Consider the following 5,137-nt stretch of genomic DNA (forward strand, 5'->3'; position numbering starts at 1 on the left):
GTGGGTGGGGGAGCACCCTCATAGAAGCAGGGGAAGGAGGGATGGGATAGGAAGTTTCTGAAGGGGAGACCCGGAAAGGGGAAACATTTGAAATGTAAATAAAGAAAATATCCAATTAAAAAAAAAGACTGCCCTTTGCATCCTAACTCCCAACTAGGTTTGTCAAGGCCATCTTGTATCTTGTTCTATGTTCAGTCAGTGGAGTAAGTTTAACCTTCGCAGGGTTTGTGGACAGTCAAGCATAGAGTGCACTTGTAACGTATGAGGCATCTGTTCAATTTTGAAGAAGCTATTGAATTTAAGTGGAAAAGTAAATGGAGATCATCCCAGGGACATCAATGGAATGAATAAACAGTAGGTCTTTTCAGAATAAGGTGGAGGAATCTTGGATAGTAACGTTGCATATGAATGTGCGTGTGGCCATATTTTAGAAGGGCTTGGACACTGAACAGAATCTGCTAAGGAGTCAAACAGCAAAGATAAAAACACTACCCAAGTCAGACAAGGATAGCCATCCTCTGCAGAAAAATGGCATTTACTGTCATCTTTCCAGTTCTGTAGGATAAGATTGTTTGGGATCATGAAAGAAGCCAGTCCCATCCTGTCATTCATTTCCATCAACAGGTAGAAAGGATCACAGCTAAGAATCAAGTGCCAGCAGCTAACTGAAAGTTCCTGACTTCCTCTCTCTGCCCTCTTCTCTCTTGGAGCCTTTATCAGGGGATTAGTTCTCTCTTCACTATTATCATCAACTAGCTCTTCAGACATAGACTTTTAGAAGTAAATACTGACATGGGGAGCAAATACATCCCAGAGATGCTATCACTGTGATGCTGGGTGGCTGGCAATGAATGTTACCTGTTCTGGTATGTTATTTTGGATATCACTTATCAACAGTGCCCTTAGTAACAGGGACAGGAGATTAATATTGTCAGTCTCCTATCTGCTACACACACACACACACACACACACACACTTACTTCTCTGGCTTATTCCCAAAAGAAATCTAGTATTAAAAAAAGCGGGAAAGCATACAACAAGATGGTAATTGTATACACTAAACTCAACATTCTCTACAAAGAGTTAGAATTTTTCCACAGTTTTAACCAGTCCCAAATGTTTTCCTAAACACTAAATTAGTCCCTTTAACTGTGTATTAATGTACAGTAAAATTCTGGCTAACCAATATCCTTGAGGATTGGCCTCTCGGTATAACTAGATTTTCTGGATAGCTGAAAGTTCATTCCTTTGAAGTCACACATTGTTAGGACTTTGATGCTCATTCACCTCTACTTTTTCAGATGAACAAGCAGGCCTCAAGAAGGAAGGGTGCCCCAAGTCATAGGATCTCAGGAGTCTACACTGGAAGGGGCCTCAACTATCACCAGTAATGCTGCTCTCACATTGATGAGATAAGCAAACTGAAGCCAAAAAGATGAAACAACCTGCTGACAGCCACCCTCCCACATTTGATTCCAGTATCACACCTTATCCAACACTGTGTCACAAAGATTCCCCACATGGGTCACATTTTCCGGTCATCTTCAACAGCAGATAGGCAGTGCCTATTCTTAGGCAGTGCTTATTTTTCTCCTTTATTTTTAGTCTCAGTCCACATTAGGGAGACTGCTAAATGGCTGGATCTTAGAGATGTAAAGGTTATGTACATGACTTATAAAAAGACCCACAACACAGCTGGATATGTTAGCGCATGCTTCTAATCCTAGACATGGGAGATGGAGGCAAAACTACAGCAAGCAAGGGTCAGTCTGGACTAAGTAGTGACGCCTCATTTAAAAGATAATAGTAGTAAGAGAAGAGATAGCCAATAACAGAGGAATAGGAGGAAGAGCAGGGAAGAGGAGCAGGAGAATTATGGAATAGTACTTGGCATATTGAATATTACTATTAAGAGCTAACAATTTCTTGGTGGATTAAATGCCCTGAAGTGTCAACAAGTAGATGTCAAGCATTTCACACGTGCCTGGGATTATTACAGATATCAAGATAGGTGAGACTTTCTATATTAGAATATGAAACCTGTTCTAGAGAACATAAATAAATCCCAAGGTAGAACAGACCCTTTCAGGAAGTAAACAAAGATGTTCAAGTTGAGATAATTACACTCGAGAAGCATTTTCCAAAGCACTTGTCCTACTATTTATTTTTCACGGAGTCAGGGAGATAAGTCTAGGAAGCAAAACACTGCATCCCAAGTTTAACTGCAAGTCAAATCATTAATACAATAGACCCTGTGATGCCTGCCCCTAAATGAATCTGATGGGGTCTTCAGTTTAAAGTCAGAGCCCAAATGAAATGATATGACACAGTGGCATTTAGTCAAAAGAAGATTCTGCATGTGATTTTTTACTTCACTACTGAAAAACAATCATAACGCATTTGGCTGCAAGATGCTATGGGAACACTAAATAATACCACAACTGCAAAGAGAGGTGGAGAAGTTTTAAGAAACTAGAGATGAAGGAATACCAGTGATGGATTTTGCTGCCTGTCACATGGTAACAGGCCGTGCACTGCAGATGCTTCTCCACAAGGTTCTAATGGGATCTCTACACTCCTGGGTAGAAGCGAAAGGCTGCAGCTTTCTCATCCATAAGCAAACATAAAGTCATAACACCATAATTTGTTTTGGGACCAGGCTGGCCTTGAACTCAAGAACTTACATCTTGAACTCACATCTGCCTCTGCTGGGATTAAAGCTGTGTGCCACCACACCTTTTGAAAAAGGGGAAAAGGGAAAATCAAGTTCATTTACATTCTATTCCCTGGTGATCATCAAAAAGAAAGTCAATACAGCCTTCATTCTCTCTAAAACTCACTTACTGAAATAGATTTACTTTAGAAGTCCCAAAACCGAATAGCAGATCAGGCCACACAGGGAATAATTAAAAGAGCAATATGCTCCATGGTCTCCATTTCATTCTAAGCCGTGCACTTTCCTCTATGGCACAGCATGCTACTTAAAATGTTCAATCTGACTGTGATGGGGCACATCTCTTGACTAATAGCTGATATGTTTTTCTTTCAATCAGAAGGGTCTGCTGATTCCAGATGTGAATCACTTCCCCAAATCCTTAGGGCAGAGATAAGAATAGGGGTGGACATTTATGATTATATTTCAGAAGATGTCACAATTTTTAGATTTCTCTTAGGGATGTAGTTGTTTCTCAAAGCTTCTGAAGACAAAACATACACACACACACACACACACACACACACACACACACACACACACAATCTCCCTTCTACCTTTGAACAAAAATATGGCTTAAAGCACTCAACCGAGAAGCTGCTTGCTTAGCTTTTACACTTGTAATGTGGCAGGGAGAGGGTTATCTTTCTGAAAGTGGCAGAGCTAAAAACTGAGCCTTAGAGCCAGGCAGTCAGGGATACGAAAGTGCATGTAGTTAACTTCCTTGATGTCTAACATTTTTGTCAGCGATGAGGATTGAATCTAGGTCTCACACATGCCAGGAAAGTACTATGAGCCTCAGATGCTTTGGCAAAAACCTATACAAGTTCTTTGGAATCAAAGCCTATGTAGGAAGCCTGGGGGCAGCACAGGGGCTCTCAGACTTCACACACTTTCAGCACACTCAGTGGATACTCAGTTATAGGGCTGGATGCTTTCTAGTGATAAAGTGTAGTTTTTCATGTTTACTGGTGAAATGAATCAGGTTTTCTGTTAGAGGGCAATTTAGGATACAACTATATATGGAGCAATGCATACTAGATACTGGGAGGAGAGGACATATTGTTTAAATAAAATAATAATGACTAACTGAGTGCCAGCCCCATGCCTTGAAAACTGTTCAAGCTGCTATAGGGGTGAGAAAAAAAGATATAATTACAGTGTATTACTCACTGTCCCTGCTCACAAAGAGTTCAAAGGCTCAAGAAAACACCACTGGACTTAGGAGACAGGCATTCCCTTGGCTTGAGGGGGTGGAGTGTTGCAGCCGAGCAGCAGAACACTTGCTTAGCAAGCACAAGGCCTTGGGTTTCATCCCTAGTGCCACAAAAAGCTCTCCTTTTAACCAAACAAGCTGAGAAACAACTCCTATTTTACCTAAGTCCTAAAACTTTTAAAGAACAGTGAAATGTAGCAGATAATGAATTCCTACCAGATAGAACAAGCTTTATAGGAGGAAAAGGTTTATAGAAGGAAGAAGGGATGACAATATTTATGGAAAGATGAGAAGATGTATTCACCTTTGCTAATGAGAGTTTAGCTTCTGGGCTGAACATTTCTGTACTAACTCAAACACCAAAATCAATTCAAGTGATTGATCCATAATCCCAATACACAAATACCCAATGTCTAAGACACTTCAAATTCTTTACAACTGACTAATCGTTTTCTCCAATATTAGGAGACTGTAGAAAGCTACCATAGCAAGAGGCACTGGGAAGACACTCATCTACTTTTCAACTTCTTTCGACAGTATTCAATGTGGGCTGGGAATGGGCTTGAAGACAGGGATTTTTAGAGCTGAAAAAATGGAGAAAGAGGAAGGGAAGAAAGGAGAGGGAAAGGAAGGAGAGAGAGGGGAGGAGGGGCAACAGCAGAAACCCCTTCCTCTTGGCTTTCCTGAGCATGTACCATGACATCTGTACGCCATATCTGCTATAAAAGCCTTTATAGAAAAGTCTCCTTGTCAAAGCCTCTTTAAAAAAAAAAAAAGAAACATTGATGGAGCCTTTCTACCAAATAACCTGCATATTCGAGTCCCACATTAAAAACTCCAGCGAGTAGCTTACAAAAAGAAAAATGCTGGAGCAGAACTCTTCCCACAGCCTGGATTTCATTTCAGAAATTCACAAGGAGCTTTAAGCCACATTACACAGTCGGCGTGCTGCGCTCAAGTTAGAAACACATTACCCTGTAGTTTATTCTAGCTCTGAACACGCATGTGTTGCTGCGCAATGCCCCCTCTCCTGCATTTTTTTTTTTTTTACACAGTCACTCACACCAAACAAACAGAAAAGGTCTAGATTTTCATCTGTTGCCTGGTAACACAAGCACCCAATAAAAACAACAGGAAATATTTCACCAAATTATGGTAAGAAAAAGAGATAGGGAGCCCACACTTGCCATGGGGATGTGATGAGTTTA

The 5,137-nt window shown here is 40.7% G+C and overlaps 1 protein-coding gene across 1 annotated transcript in view; it reads right to left on the reverse strand.

Moving 5' to 3' along the window:
• The window catches only part of Gpc4 (glypican 4), a 111,249-nt gene that overhangs the window by 11,596 nt on the left and 94,516 nt on the right, over window positions 1–5,137 (reverse strand). The window lies entirely within an intron of this gene.

The sequence above is a fragment of the Mastomys coucha genome, chromosome X (assembly GCF_008632895.1).
Source record: "Mastomys coucha isolate ucsf_1 chromosome X, UCSF_Mcou_1, whole genome shotgun sequence".
NCBI lineage: Eukaryota > Metazoa > Chordata > Mammalia > Rodentia > Muridae > Mastomys > Mastomys coucha.